A 17,091-nucleotide genomic window follows, 5' to 3' on the forward strand; every position below is an offset into this window, starting at 1 on the left:
GACCAGAACTGCACACAATATTCCAAGTGCGGCCGCACCAGCTTTTTTTATATTTGCAGCATGATATTGCGGCTCTGGAACTCAATTACACTATGAATGAAACCTAACACACCATACGCCATCTTAACAGTACTATCCACCTGGATGGCAACTTTCAGGGATCTATGTACATGGACTCCAACATCCCTCTGCACATCCACACTACCAAGAATCTTTCCATTGACCCAGTACTCTGCCTTCTTGTTATTCTTCTCAAAATGCATCACCTCACATTTAGCTGCATTGAACTCCATTTGCCACCTCTCAGCCCAATTCTGCAGTTTATCCAAGTCCCCCTGCAACCTGTAACACTCTTACACACTATCCACTACTCCACCAACTTTAGTGTCGTCAGCAAATTTACTAATCCATCGACCTATGCCTGCGTCTAAGTCATTTCTAAAAATGACAAACAGCTGTGGTCCCAAAACAGATCTCTGTGGCACACCACTAGTAACTGGACTCCAGTTGAATATTTTCCATCAACCAACACTCGCTGTCTTCCTTTAGAAAACCAGTTTCTAATCCAAACCGCTGACTCACCCTCATTTCCGTGTATCTGCATTTTCTCGAACAGCCTACGATGTGGAACCTTATCAAAAGCTTTACTGAAGTCCATGTATACCACGTCAACTGCCCTACCCTCATCTACATGCTTGCTCACTTTCTCAAAAAACTCAATGAGGTTTGTGAGACACGACCTGCCCTTGACGTAACCATGTTGATTATCAGAAATCAAATTGTTGTTTGCTTGATGATTATAAATCTTATCTCTTATAATCCTTTCCAAAACCTTTCCTACAACAGAAGTCAGGCACACTGGTGTATAATTACCTGGGTCATCTCTCCTGCCCTTCTAGAACAAAGGCACAACACTTGGAATTCTCCTGTCCTCTGGTACCAGACCTGTAGACAATGCCAACTCAAATATCAAAGCCAAAGGCTCTGCTATCTCCTCCCTAGCTTCCCAGAGAATCCTTGGATAAATCCCATCCGGCCCAGGGGACTTCTCTACTTTCACCCCTTCTAGAATTGATAACACTGTTTCTAACTTGTCTCAATCCTTTCTAGTCTAATATCTCATACCACATTCTTCTCCTCTACAATCCTCTCCTTTTCCTGAGTGAAAACTGACGAGAAATATTCATTTGCACCTCTCTGATCTCCACAGGGTACAGACTCAACTTCCCATTTCTGTCTTTGATTGGACCGATTCCTACCATATCCTCTTATTCCTCACACACCCATAGAAAACTTTAGGATTCTCCTTTATTCTATTTGCTAAAGACTGCTCGTGTCCTATCTTTGCTGCTCTTAACTCTCTCTTTAAATCCTTCCTAGCTGATGTGTAACTCTCCACCTCCCCATCTGTACCATCTTGCCTCATCAACACATAAACCTCCTTCTTCTTCATAACAAGAGACGCAATTTCCGTAGTAAACCACGTGTTCCCTTATCTTATCACTTCCTCCCTGCCTGACAGGGACTTACTTATCAAGAACATGCAATATCTGTTCCTTCAACCAGCTCCACATTTCTATTGTCTGCATCCCCTGCATTTTGCTACCTAACTCTATGCATCCTAATTCCTGCCTAATCTCATTAAAATCGTCCTTGCCCCATTGATAACTCTTGCCTGTGGCATGTACCTGTCCCTTTCCATCGCTAAACTAAATGCATCTGAATTATGGTCACTCTCTCCAAAATGCTCACCTAAAACTAAACCAAACACTTCGTCTGGTTCATTACCAAGCACCAGATCCAATGTGGCCTCCCCACTTGTCGGCCCTTCGACATAGTGTGTCAGGAAACCCTCCTGTACACACTGGACAAAAACTGATCCATCCAACGTACGAGATTTATAGCATTCCCAGTCAATGTTGGGGAAGCTAAAGTCCCCCATAATGACCACCATGGTACTTTTGTTTTTACCAAGAATAATTTTGCAAATCTTCTCTTCCACTTCCCTTGAACTCTGTGGAGGCCTATAAAAAATTCCAAGCAGTGTGATCTCTCCTCTCCTGTTCTAACCTCAGCCCACACTACCTGACTAATCAAGTCCTTATCAAAAGTACTCTCAGCCACCGTTATACTATCCTTGACTAATATGACTTGCATGGACCCATTGCAGTGCTTCAAACTCCATGAGGCAGCCATACTGTCTATGACCGACAGTCTCAGTCTGGAACCTCCTCTGTCCTTAAGTCCTTATACACTGCCTGCACTCCTCCGTTTCCCCTTTGCATGTTCTCTTTCCAACCCACCCCACTTGCATCACTCTACAATTGGAGCTGTCAAGGGCAGAAGTCTGTCAAATAGTCTCCCTAACCTTTTCTATTCTCCTTTAAGATTTTTAAAAAATCATTCTCCTTAATCAATGTATTGATCATCCATGAAGCACCTTAGGAGATTTGCCATTGTGAAAGATTCCATACAATGCAAGTAGTTGTTGTTATTGCTGTACATTAGGAGAACCAGGAATGATGCATTCAAAATTCTAACAAGGAAGTCACTGAGGTGCAGTGTATAGGCCACCAAATAATAACATCACATCGGGATTGGCAACAAACAAAGAAATAACTCATGCCTGTAAAAATGATATGGTTATTATCATGGGTGATTTTAACCTACATGTAGATTGGTCTAACCAGCTCAATCAGGGTAGCTTTGAGGAGTTCATTAAGTGTATCTGTGATATTTTACTTGAACAGTATGAAATGGATCTACAAGGGAGCAAGCTATCCAAGATCTGGCCCCTGTGCAATGAAACAGGAATAATTAGTGACCTCAGAGTTAGGGATCCTCTCGGAAGAAGTGATCACTGTATGGTTGAATTTAATACATATGGAGAGTGTGAAGATAAAACCTAATACCTGGGTCCTGTGCTTGGACATAGGGAACTACAATAAAATGAGGAAGAACCTGGATAACGTAGACTGGAAACAAAGATTTTATGGTGGGACAGTGGATGAGCAGTGCAAGATTTTCAAAGACATTTTACCAAGTCCTCAGCAAAGGTATATTCCAGTGAAATGGAAGGACTGTAAGAAAATGTGTTCTCTGTAATGGGTATCTAGGGAAAGTGATCAAATTGAAAGGCATACAAAGTGGCCAAAACCAGCATGAAACTAGAACTGGGAAAACTTTATTGGTCAACAGAAATCCACAGAAGAGCCACAAAGATACGTAAGATAAAACATGAGAAAAATAAACTAGCATAGACTATAAAGACAGATAGCAAAAGTTTCTATTAACATACATAATGAGAAAAGAGTGGCTTAAGTAAATGTCGGTCCATTGGAAAAAGAGAAGAAGCATTTAGTGATGGGACATCACAGTGGAGGATACCAATATCTTGCCAGTAATTAACAAAGAAACAAAGGTAGGTGAGGATTTGGAAACTATCTTTATTACAGAATAGCTAGTGTTGGACTGTTAGAGGTAATTGAGCTAATAATAGAAAATTCTCCTGGCCCTGACAGAACGTATCCCAGGGTACTAAAAGAGATGCCAGGAGAAATAGCAAATGCACTGACAGTAATTTTCCAAACTTCACTGGACTCTGTGGCAGTCCCAGCAGATTTGAAAGCAGCAAAAGTGACACCACTATTTTAAAAAGAAGGTGGACAAAAAATGGGGAATTATACCCCAGTTAGCTTCTTCTCTGTAGTGGGAAAGATGCTTGGGTTTATTATCAGGGAAGAAATAGGAGGGACTTGATAGAAATTGTCCCAAAGTGCAGGTCATGCTTGACAAATCTTTTGGAATTCTATGAAGACATTTTGAGCAAGGTGGACAACGGGGACCCAGTGGATGCGGTGTACCTGGATTTACAGAAGGCCTTCAACAAGTTGCTGTGCGACAGGCTGTTGCATAATATAAGGGTGCATGGTGTTAGGAGTAGAGAATTAGCATGGATACAAGATTGGTTGACTAACAGGAAGCAAAGTGTGGGGATCTGGTTGGCAATCAGTGACTAGTAGTGTGCCTCAGGGATCAGTGTTGGGACTGCGATTATTTAGAATTGAAACAGATGAGTTGGAGTTGGGGACCACATGTAGGGTGTCAAAGTTTGCAAATGACACTTAGATGAGTAGCAAGACAAAGTGTGCGGAGGACTGTGAAACTTTGCAGAAGAACATAGATACATAGAGTGAGCAATGATCGGTCATATGAAATAGAATGTTCATAAATGTAAAGTAATACTGTTTGGTTGGAGTAACATTAAAAAAGAAATTATTACTTGAATTTTAATAAGTTGCATTTTTGCTATGCAGAGACACCTGAGTATCCTTCTGCATGAAGGTTGATCACCAGGTATAACAATCAATTCAGAAAGCAAATGGAATTTTGTCCTTCGTTGCTGAAGGGATTGTGTTTAAAAGCAGAGTCTATGTTCCAGCTGTATTGGGTGCTGGTGAGGCCACACCTGGAATACGCCATGTAGTTTTTATCTCCTTCGTGGAGAAAGGATGTACTGGTACTAGAGAGGGTGTAGAGGAGGTTAACAAGGTTGATTTCAGAGTTGAGGGGGTTGGTTTAACAGAGACTGAGTAGATTGGGATAATACTCATTGGAATTCAGAAGAATGGAAACATATAAAATAATGAATGAAATGGATAAAATAGAAGTAGAGAGGATGTTTCCACTGGCAGGTGAATCTAGGACAAGAGGGCATCACCTCAAGATTAGAGGCATCAAGTTTAGGAATGAATTGAGAAGGAACTTCTTAACCTCAATGGAATTCATTGCCCAGGGAAGTAGTTGATGCTAGTTCAGCAAACGTTTTTAAAGCTAAGATAGCATTTTTAAAACAAATAAATAATTAATTAAGGAATACAATACTTGGGTAAATGGTTCTGTGTCCACGAAGTGATCAGCCATGATCTTATTGAATGGCAGAGCAAGCTCAAAGGGCAGGATGGCCTTCTCCTGTTCCTAGTTCTTATGTTATACATTCCTCCCTCACTCGTGACTTGGAGGTGCTGGTGTTGGATTGGGATGGACAAAATTAAAATTCACAGAACACCAGGTTATAGTCCAACAGGTTTATTTGGAAACACGAGCGTTGCTGCTGCTTCATCAGGTGGTTGTGTGTTTTGAACTATGTTCCTCATACTTGTAACTTATGAACAGCAACAAAAGCCACGAAACAGTGCGCATGCTCCAGCCAAAAATGGTCCCCGGATGATTGATGTCAGCGGCGGACCAATGGAAGGACAGGGGCGGGACTGGAGGACCTGGCGGGGCAGTTGGGCCTCCAACCAATCAGAGTGAATGAGAGGCGGGACTTGGCTATACCACGTGATCATCCTCGTGGACAGCGCGATAGTGTAGGCGGAGAGCTGTCGGTAAGGAAAGGAATAAACAGCACAAAGTGGGAGGAAAATGGTGTTGGTCTGGGCTGAGAGGTTTTGTAAACATTTGGTGCACATCGGAAAATACAAATTTGAAACTTACTCTCGTCTTTGCAGTAAACGGGAAAATACCTCATCTCGCGATTGACTCGAGTGAGTGCCGCCATCTTTATTCGGGGCAACGATTTTCTGGGCACGTGCAGCCGCCATCTTTGTAGGGGGCAAAGTTCAGAGGGGAGTATGTGCAGCTCTCCCTGATAGAGAGTCATGGGGCAGGATTTACACAGAGCACATTCACACCCAGGGAAATGGATATTTGTTTCCTCTGGATTTGTTTTGTCATTCATTTAAATGGATGAGGCGGTACAGTTAGTAAGTTTGCAGGTGATACCAAAATTGTTGGTGTTGTGGTCAGTGATAAAGGTTGTCTCAGAATACAATGGGATATTGATCAGATGGGCCAATGGGCTGGGGAATGGAAGATAGGGTTTAATTTAGGTAAATGTGAGGTGCTGCATTTTAGAAAAGCAAATCCGAGCAGGACTCACACTGAATTGTAAGGTCTTGGAGAGTCTTGCTGAACAAAGAGACCTTGGAATGCAGGTTCACAGTTCCTTGAAAGTAGAGTCACAGGTCGATAAGACAGTGAAGAAGACATTTGGTATGCTTCCCTTTGTTGGTCAGAGCGTTGAGTACAGGAGCTGGACAGGACATTGGTTAGGCCACTTTTGGAATATTGTGTGCAATTCTGGTCTCCCTCTTATCAGAAGGAGGCACTGAAACTTGAAAGGTTTGAGAATTGATTTTCAAGGATGTTGCCAGGGTTGGAGGATTTGAGTTGCAGGGAGAGGCATAATAGGGACTGGGGCCATTTTCCCTGGAGTGTCATAGGCTGAGGTGTAATTTTGAAGAGATTTATATAATCGTGAGGGGCATGGATAGCGTAAATAGACAAGGTGTTTACCCTGGGGTGGTGGAGCCCAGAACTAGAGGATATAGGTTAAGGGTGAGAGGGGAAAATTCAACAGGGACCTAAAGGGCAACAAAAATTGTAACATTTCAAAGGCAGTTGAATAGGAAGGGTTCAGAGGGATGCCGGCCAAGTGCTGGCAAATGGGAATAGATTAGGTTCGAATATTTGGTTGGCATAGATGGGTTGTACTGAAGAGTCTGTTTCGGTGCTAGACATCTCTGACTGTGGGATCATAAAACTGCTCCGATTCGCCTCTGAGCACCTTGATGTCCACTTGTTCACTATCTAGCTTCCTCAGTCTCTGAGTGTATTTTTGCTCTGTTTAGTATTTTACTATTATGTTCACAGACCTTTCAGTAAATGAATTGTCCACTGCTGCCTGGCTCCTGACCATATTACAGACGAGGTAGTACTGGATGTGTTGAATCATATCGAGGTGGATAAATCCCTGGGACCTGTTAAGGTGTATCCCAGACATTTGTGGAAAGCTAGGAATGTGATAGCAGTGCCCCTCCCTGAGATGTTTATATTGTCATTGGTGACAGGTGAGGTGCTGGAAGGCATGTGCCATTATTTAAAAAGGTGGTAAGGAAAGGCCAGGGAACAAGAGAACAGTGAGCCTGAGGTCAGTGGCAGGCAAGTTGTTGGAATGGATTCTGAGGGACAGGATTTACATGTATTTGGAAAGACGAGGAATGGTTAGGGATAGATAGCATGGCTTTGTGTGTGGGAAATTCTCTCTCTAACTTGATTGAGAATTTTTTTTGAAGATGTGACAAAGATGATTGATGAAGGCAGATTGTGAATGTTGTCTATATGGACACTGAACGATGTTCCACAAAGCAGACTGGTTAGCAAGGTTAGATAACGTGAAATGTTGAGAGAACTAGCCATTTGGATACAAAACTGGCTTGAAGGTAGGAGGCAGAGGGTGGTGCAGAGGGTTGATTTGTGGACTGGAGGCCTGTGAGCAGCAGCGTGTTGCAGGAATGGATATTGGGTCCTCAAATAATTGACTTGGATGTGAATATGAGATATGGTCAGTAGGTTTACAGAAGACACCAAAATTGGAGGTGTAGTGGACAATGAAGCAGGTTAGTTCAGAATACAACAGGATCTTGACCAGATGGGCCATTGGGGCGAGGAATGGCAGACTGGGTTCAATTTAGACAAATGTAAGCTGTTGGATTTTGGAAAGGCAAATCAGAGCAGGACTTATACACTTAATGGTAAAGTCCTTGGGAATGTTGCTGAACATAGAGATCATGGAATGCAGGTTCATTGTTCCTTGAAAGTACAGTCATAGATAGGCAGACTAGTGAAGGTGGGGTTTGGTATGCTTATATTTATTGATCAATGCATTGAGTACAGAAGCTGGAGCGTCAAATTGTGGCTGGACAGGGCATTGATTACGCCATTTCAGGGATTATGTTTTAAGTTTGAAATTCCCTGTTCTGGAAAGGATGTTGTGAATCTTGAAAGAGTTCAGACAAGATTTACAAAGACTTTGCTAGGATTGGAGGATTTGGGCTACAGGGAGAGGCTGAATAGGCCAGGGTTAATTTCCCTGGAGAATCAAAGACTGAGAGGTGACTTCATGGAGATTTATAAAATCATGAGGGGCATGGATAAGGTGAACAGCCATGGTCTTTCCTCCCAGGTTAGGTGGGTTCAAAACAAGATCACATGGGCTTACATTGAGAGGGCAAAGATTTAAAACGGATCTAAGGGGCAAAGTTTTCAAGCTGTGTGTGGTGTATGTGTGTGGAATGAGCTGCCAGATGATGTAGTGGAGGCTAATTGAATTACAACATTTGAAAGGCATCAGATTGGGTACATGAATAGGAAGGATTTCAAATGCTACGGACCAATTGCTGGCAAATGGGGCTCCATTTGTTGAGGATTCCTAGTTGGCATGGACAAATTGGACCAAAGGTCTGTTTCTGTGCTGTACATCTCTATGACACTAATAAATGAAAATAAGATGTGTTCCTCTTTTGCGGAGAGCTAGCAGAAGCACAGATAATTGTTCTTGGAGCTGAGAAGGTTAAGCAGTGAGTTTGACCAGGTGCAAATTTGTTTCTAGGATATTTAATCTGCAGAGAGAGGGGAATTGTTAACAATGTCACAATTTTAGTAACTATTTTCAGGTAATTGGTAAATAATATGTGAACATTATTTTATTCAGTAAGTTCTGAGCATCTGGAACAGTCTGAATGGCAGCTGGACACAGACTCAGCAGTTATTCATAAACAGATTTGGAATTTTACTACTTAATGGAAAATTTGGGGGGCGATGGGCAAATGGGAAGGGAATTGGGACAGATTTGCAGCATCTCCAGAGGGAGAGAGTACAGCCCCAATGGGCTGAATAGCCCCCAGCCCCTGTGCTCTGTGATACTGCCCCACTCACTGTGAATGTCGAAGCTCATCCCAGAGCATAGAGAGGGAGGATCCCACCACTCACCTCACAATGGGCCCCGGATGATTGATGTCAGCGCAGGCCAATAAAGCCAGAGTGCAGTACTGGAGGACCAGGTCGGACCAGTTTGTCCTCCAACCAATCGGAGTGAATGAGGGCATCCTCAAGGCTGGAACTAAAGAAAGGCACATATCACAGAGATTTGAGAAACTGGAGGACATGAGATAGGGAGCGTTCTGTGGCTGGAGAGGAATTATATAAATAAGGAAAAGTTGTGAAGCTAGATGAGGTGACAGTGATCGGGAGAGTTGTGAGGATAGAGGAATTTAGAGTTAGTGAGGATTAGTCATAATGTTATACAGCAAGGAAACAGGCCCTGTGGTCCAACCAATCCATTCCGACCATAATTCCAAACTGAACTAATTGTACCTGCCTCTGCTTGGTCCACATCCATCCAAATATTTCCTATTTATGTACTTATCTGAATGTCTTTTAAATATTGTAATTGTATTCACAGCCACCACTTCCTCTGGAAGTTCATTCCACATTTTTTTTTAAAACCCTAATGTCTTTTCTCAAATCTTTCTCATTTCTTATCAAAATGAATGCACCTGAGTTTTGAATCCCCCTCTCCCCCGGCTATTCACCTTGTCGACACTCTTTCTGATTTTATAAACCTCTAATAAGGTCACCCCTCAACCTCGTGCACGCCAGTGAAAAAATTCCCAGCCTATCCAGCCTCTCCTTAGAACAACATCACTCCATTCATAGCAACATGCTGGTAAATCTCTTCTGAACCTGCTCCAATTTAATAATATCCTTCCTATAGCAGCACAACCAGAACTGGACAGAGTATTCCAGAAGATGCCTCCCCAACGTCCTGTACGTCCTCAACACAACGTTGCAACTCCTGTACTAAGGCCTGAATAGTGAAGGCAAGCCTGCTAAATACCTTCTTAACCATCTACATGTGACGCAGACTTCAAAGTTGTGAAGCCCTCGGTCTCTCTGTTCCCATATCACTACTCAGGGCCCTAATTTTATTGCGTGTAAGTCCTGCCCTCGTTTGTTTTGTCAGGATGTTATATTTTGCATTTATTCCAATCCAAACATTTTTGAGTTTAAAGGCAATAGGAGTATAATTAAGAGGGAGATCAGGAGGCAAAAAAGGGATGTGAGATAGCTTTGGTGAATAGGGTTAAGGATAATCCAAAGGGCTTTTATAAATACATGAACAAAAGGCTAACTGGGGAGAAAATAGAGACCCGCAAAGATCATCAAGGCAGCTGTTGTGTGGAGTTGCAGGTGATGGGCGAGATAGGAAACCAGTATTTTGTGGCAGTGTTTACTGTGAAGATGTACATGGGAGATATAGAATGTGGGGAAATAAATGGTGACATGTTGAAAAATGTCCATATTACAGACGAGGGGGTGCTGGATGAGTGGCGAAGGAGCTGGTGCAGGGGAAAAGGAAACACATTTTTGGATCGTTGTGATCTCCTCTGGAGTAGAGTTGACCTGCATAAGAAGGATGGATTGTACTTGAATTGGAAGGTATCTAATATTCAGGCATGGAGATTTACTAGTGATACTCGTGAGGCATTAAACCAGTGAGGGAGTGGGTGTAAACCCAAGAAGATAGTGAGAAAAGAGGAATGTCTGAGGCTGGTCCAGGTAAGGGCAAGGCACAGAATGAGGTCCGACTGAGCAGTTGCCCTGCATTTACTTCAATGCAAGAGGCCTGACAGGGAAGGCAGATGAGCTCATGGTATGGTTTTGAACATGATACTGGGATATTATAGCAATTGCAGAGGCATCACTCAGGGATGGATAGGACTGGCACTTTAATGTTCCAGGGTATAGATGCTATAGGAAGAATAGAAAGCGGGACAGGAGAGGAGGGGGACTGGCATTTTTGATTCGGGATAGCATTATTTTTTTGGTTAGGGAGGATATTCCTGGGAGTACGGCCAGTGAAGTTATTTAGGTGGAACTCGGAAATAAGAAAGGGATGATCACCTTATTGGGGTTTTCTGCATGAGTTTCGTCTGGGTCCTCTGGTTTCCTCCCACAGTCCAAAGATGTGCAGGTTTGGTGGATAATCCAGAATGAATTGTCCATAATGTTCAGGGATGTGTAGGTTGGATGGATTATCCAGGCTGAATTACTCAGTGTTCAGGGATGTGCAGGGTAGGTTGGATTATCCAGGCTGAATTGCCCACAGTATTCAGGGATGTGTAGGTTGGGTGGATTATCCAGGCTGAATTCCCCATAATGTTCTGGAATGTGTAGGTTGGGTGGCTCTGGGAAATGCAATGTTACAGGAGGAGGTTAGGAGGCTGTCAGGGTCAGTATCAATGTGATGGGCTGAATGACCTGCTTCCACACTGCTGGGATTCTCTGGTAATTCTACTAGTTTTAAAATAGTTACATAAAATAATAGACCAGATCTACAAGTTAAGGTTCTGAATTGCACAAAGGCCAATTTTGATGGCACAAGGCAAGAACTTTCATCAAGCCCCTCAAGCCTGCTCTGCCATTCAATAAGATCAGGGCTGATCTTTTCATGGCCTCAGCTCCACATTCCTGCTCTCCCACCATAACCCTTAATTCCTTTCCTGTTCACAAATCTACATTTTGCTTTAAAGGCATTCAAGTTGATAACGTCAAATGCTGCATTCAGCAGGGAATTCCACAGATTCACAACTGGTTAGCTAGAAGCTCCTCCTGAACTCAGTCCTAAATCTGCTCCCCCTTATTTTGAGGTAATGCTCTGTAGTTTGACCTGCCCCCAGTGGAAATAGCCTCCCTGCTTCTATCTTAACTACTCCCTTCATAATTTTATTTGTTTCCTATCCAACCTCCCATTCTTCTAAATTACAATGACTATAGAACCAGTTTTCTCAATCTCTCCACATACACCACCCTCTCAACTCCCAACTCAAACTAGTGACCCTCCTCTGTACTCCCTCCAGTGCCAGTATGTCCTTGCTAATGTAAGGAGACCAAACCTGTACACAGTACTCCAGGTGTGGCCTCACCATCACCCTGTACAGCTGCAGCATAACCATCCCTCTAGCAATGAAGGACAATATTCCCTTCACTGCCTTAATTACCTGCTGTACCTGCAAACCAGCTTCCTGTGATTCATGCACAAGGACACCCAGCTCCCTCTGTACAGCAGCATGCTGCAATATTTCACCATTTCATCATCCAGTTTGCTGTTAGTCCGACCAAAATGGATGACCTCACATATCCCAACATTGAACTCCATCTGCCAGATCCTTGCCCACTCACTTAATCTATCTGTATCCCTGTGCAGACTGACAGTGGCCTCTGCAGACATTGCTTTACTCCTCTTCGTATCAAATGTGAACTCTGATACCGGACACTTTGTCCTCAACTCCAAAACATTTGTGTAAAGTGCAAACAGTTGTAGTGCCAACACTAATCCAAACACCCATTTTTCCCCATCCTGTATTTTTTGTTGGTTAACCGATCCTGTATCAATGATAATTACCCATAATGCTGTGCACCTTTACCTTATACAGCAGCCTTTTGTGTGGCAACGTATCGAATACCTTCTGGAAATCCAGGTACACCACCTCCACCGAGTCCGCCTTGTCCAACGCACTCGTCGTATCCTCAAATAATTCCAGTAAATGCGTTAAACATGACCTGCCTTTCATGAATCCATGCTGTGTCTGCTAAATGAGATAATTTCTACCCAGATATCTCACCACTACTTCCTTGAGAGATTCAAGCATTTTCTCCATGACAGAAGTTAAGCTAACGGGTCCTTTTTGAAAAATAGTGGCACCACATTTGCAGCTTCCAGTCTGTCCAAACCATCCCAGAATCCAACAAATTTTAGTGAATTATCAGAGGTTTATTTGTTATTCCTTTCCCGCCTTCCCACCATCTCTTTTTGTCTCTGGGATGCATTCCATCAGAGCCAGGAGACCCATCTACCTTGAGGCTGTTATCTTTCCCAACATTGCCTCTTTACTGGGAATGATTGCTTCTCTGTCCTCATCTGCTATTGCCTCCATAGGCCTGCGACAATGAGAGTATATAGGCAGTATGTTCCTGTTAAGGCTAAGGCTGGTAGGTGGAGAGAATGCTGCCTACGGCAGGTACCGAGACCTGATACATCAACTGTGTTTCTCCTTCCACAGATCCCAGTGATTAATGCCAAAACCCTGTTGCCTGTGAAGAGGGTGATGTTTGACTTTCTTGTACAGCTGCAGTTTGTGTGGTGAATGTGCTCCCACAATGTGGTTGGTTAAGAAACATTACAGAGTATTCATGACAGCAACAGTGATGATTTGAAGCTCATGTCCAAATTAAGAACAGTTTGTAGTTTTAATTTCATGCTTATAATTTCACTGCCTTAATTACCTGCTGTACCTGCAAACCAGCTTCCTGTGATTCATGCAGAAGGACACCCAGCTCCCTCTGTACAGCAGCATGCTGCAATATTTCACCATTTCATCATCCAGTTTGCTGTTAGTCCGACCCAAATGGATGACCTCACGTATCCCAACATTGTCCTCCATCTGCCAGATCCTTGCCCACTCACTTAACCTCTCTGTATCCCTTATAAAATATTATTGGGAACTTTAGACGTAAGGCCAGAGATGGTGATATTAGGTCAGACAACCAAAAGCATTGCCAAATAAGTAGATTTTGAGGAGTGTCTTAAAGGAGGAAAGCAGACCTGTGAGGTTTTGGCTGTGAATTTCAGACCTTGTTGCTTTGGCAACTGTAAAAGCAGCCACACAGGTGAGGTAATGAATTAACAGATCATTGGGAGTCTTGAACAGAATGGGTTGTCGAGGTCTCAAAGGGTGTGAGATACAGCGAGCTAGGGATGGTCGCACCCAGGAATTAAATCAAGGGTGAGAATTTTAAATTGAGGGATGTGGGCCGGATGCTGGCAGGTGAGACTAGATTGGGTTGGGATATCTGGTCAGCATGGACGGGTTGGATCGAAGGGTCTGTTTCCATGCTGTACATTGCTGTTGCTCTATGTTGTTGATTATGAATAGGAGCCTTTTGATGGATCAGCAAGTTTTGGTACGAGGGAGTACTTGGGCAGAGATTTAGTTTTTCTTGAGATGACAGGGAGGTTGAATGTAGGAAGTTGGCCAGGAGTGTGTTTGGATAATGAAGTCTGGAGATAACACAAGGTGGATGAGAGTATATGAGCTGAGACAAGGGTAGAATCAGCTAGAAATAGTGGTGTTGGAGTGGGACTGGGCTGTCCCCCTCACCTCATCTCTGTGATCAGCTGGTTGTCAGGTTGTGAATCAGGGCAGTAACACAATCGGGAGCTGAGTGACCCTGGTGGAGCCTAAAATGAGTGTCACTCAGCTGGCTGTTGCTGAGCAGCTGCTGCTTGGTAGCCCTGTTGATGACATCTTCCATCACTTTACTGCTGATCGAGTGTGGACTGACAGAGGGAAATTGTCTGGGTTGGATTGCTCTGTGTTTTTGTGTTGAACATCCCTGGGCAATGTTCTACATTGTCTGTAGATGCCAGTGCTGGAGCGGTACTTGGCTTGGTGGATGGCAAGTTCTGGAGCACAAGCCATCTGTACTTTGCCAGAATATTGGCAGGGCCTGTAGCCTTTGCACTACTTAACCATTTCTTGATGTTATTTAAACTGAATCAAACTGGCTTAAAACTCGCATTTGTGATGTTGGAAACCACTGGAGATGGATCATCCCACTTTGCACTTCTGACTGCAAATGCTGTTGTCTTATCTGGTGCATGGATGTGTGAGGCCCCTCCATCAGTAAAGGTTGAAATATCTGTGATGCTTCATGCAGTGAGTTGTTTAATTGTCCATCACCGTTCACAACTGGGTGTGGCAGAACTCCGATCTATTCCATTGGTTGTGGGATCGTTTAGCTCTGTTGCTTGTTGCTGATGCTGTTTGAAAAGCAGATGGTCCTGCTTGGTAGCTTCACCAGGTTGGCACTTCATTTTTAGGTATGCCTGGTGCTGCTCATGGCCTGCCCTCCTTTCCTGCCCATTGTGATGGGTGAGAGCAGGATTTACAAACCCATGAGATTTCAGATTGTGCTGGAGTACAGTTCTGCTGCTGTTGATCTCCCACAGTGCCTCAGAGATACCCAGTTTGAGTTCCTACATCTCTTCAAAGTCTGTCCCATTTAGAACGGTGATAGTGTCACACAACACAGTGGAGGTTTTTCTCAACTTTAAGCCAAGACTTGTGTCTTCAAAAAGAATGTGTAATGGTCGATCTTACCGATATGTTATGCACAGATGTATCTGCAGCTGGTCAATTCATAACAATGAGATCTAGTATGTTATTCCCTGTTGTTGGTTCCCTCACCACCCACTGCGGACTCAGTTGAGCAGGTCTATCCTTGAGGACCGGACCAGCTCAGTCAGTAATTCTGTTGCAGAGCTAGTCTCGATTGTGGACATTGAAATCCTGTACCCAGAGTACGTTTGACACCATTTTACTTCCTCAGTGCTTCCTCCAAATGTTGTTCAACATGTAGGAGAAGTGATTCATCAGCCAAGGGAGGATGGTACGTGGTAATCAGCAGGAGCCATGAGATTTCCTGGTGTCCGGAGTCAATGCTGGGTACTCCGAGGGCAAATCCTCCCTGTCTGTGCCACCACCTCTGCCTGGTCTGTCCTACTGGTGGGGGACAGGACATATCCAGAGATTTCAGGGGAAAGGGAACACTGTAGGTGCTGGAGATCAGAGACGAGAGTCTGGTGCTGGAAAAGCACAGCAGGTCAGGCTGATGAAGGGCTTAGCCTCGAAACGTCGATTCTCCTGCTCCTCGGATGCTGTCTGACCTGTTGTGCTTTTCCATCACCACAATCTCAATATCTTGGGATGATGATGGTGGTGTCTGGTCATTGTCTGTAAGGGTATGTCAGGCTGTTCCTTGATTGGTCTGTGAGACAGCTCTGCACATTTTGGCACCAAACTCCAGATGTTAGTCTGGAGGACATTGCACCATCGAGAGTGCTGATTCTGTGGTTGTATTTTCTGGTGCCTTGTTAGTTGCCTAGTGGCCCATCCAGTTCCATTCCTTTGTTGAGACTTTGCAGTGACTAATACAGTGAGTAGCTGGCTGGGCCACTGTCAGGTTGGCAGGATTTTTTCCGCCATTGACAATGGCTCCATGGAGATCAGGAGATTCCTAATTCAGTTATTTTTTCTTGAATTCAGATTCCACCATCTGCCAAGATGGGATTCGAACCAGGATTTCAGTTGTTTGTTTTAATATTTTGGATAAAAGTTAAATACATTAGGTTTGTTCACTCACTTGAAATATCACTTACCCAGGTTTTGTTTCTTTGTGAAACACTGTCCATCATCCTGTCTCCTCCATCCTTCTCTCCAACAACAAGAGTTTGGAGCGCATGGAGTTTCTCTGTCACTAAGACTGAGATAATCCGATCTGCTGCTTCCCTCCCTCCCACTGAGTCAAACTGCCTCACATGGTGTTCCCGGATTTTGTCCAAACTTTCTCCAATCCCGGTCAAGCCTTATCAGAGCTCATCTTGACCCTTTTACCCTCATCTCAGTAAACCATAGAGTTTCCAACTCTCTTTTCTCCCCCTCCTCATCAGTCTCCGTCACCGATTCACAGATATTGTTCCTTGTTCTGTCTTTTCTGGTTATGTCCTTCTCTCCCATTCTGTGAAAAACTAATATTTGACCTCATGGTTGTTGAAAAATCCTGCTCCATCTCCACTCTCCCTTTCCTTTCTGAATTCCTTGCATTTGGTGTCCCTCATGGATCTATCCTTGGCCCCTCTTGTATCTCCTCTACATACTGACAGGAGGTGACATTGTGCAAAAGCACCATGTTGGGTTTCACATGTACACTGACAATGCCCAGCTCTCCCTCCCCGTCATCCCTCTCCATTACTCCACTGTTACTCAGTTATCAAGCTGCTAACCACATTCCCACTACTCGATTAGGTGCAGTTTCCTCCAATGAAACATTGTCATGGTTAAACCCGTTGCCTGACCAATTCCTTTCTCTTACTGCTGAGCCCCTCCCTCTCACTGAGAACTATACAGCAGAACTACACTCTTCACAATATTGCAGTTCACTCTTCACAATATTGCAGTTGTTTCTGACGTGAAGCTGACCTTCTGATTAGACGTTTACACAATCCCAAACACCAGGAATTCCAATCTCTTAAACGTTGTTTGTCCCCTCCTCACTCCAGCTCCATTGCTACTGAAACCCCTTACCCGTGTCTGTGTTGCCTTAAACGTGATGAATCCGAAACAG

At 43.7% G+C, this 17,091-nt stretch overlaps 1 long non-coding RNA gene across 1 annotated transcript in view; it reads left to right on the forward strand.

The window, feature by feature from the left end:
* Positions 1-5,245: 5,245 nt before the first annotated feature.
* The window catches only part of LOC132810810 (uncharacterized), a 30,376-nt gene continuing 18,530 nt past the window's right edge, over positions 5,246-17,091 (forward strand). The window contains exon 1 of the long non-coding RNA XR_009643108.1: positions 5,246-5,390. This is a non-coding gene — a long non-coding RNA (uncharacterized LOC132810810). The remainder of the gene's footprint in view (positions 5,391-17,091) is intronic.

The sequence above is a fragment of the Hemiscyllium ocellatum genome, unplaced genomic scaffold, assembly GCF_020745735.1.
Source record: "Hemiscyllium ocellatum isolate sHemOce1 unplaced genomic scaffold, sHemOce1.pat.X.cur. scaffold_1963_pat_ctg1, whole genome shotgun sequence".
Lineage (NCBI taxonomy): Eukaryota > Metazoa > Chordata > Chondrichthyes > Orectolobiformes > Hemiscylliidae > Hemiscyllium > Hemiscyllium ocellatum.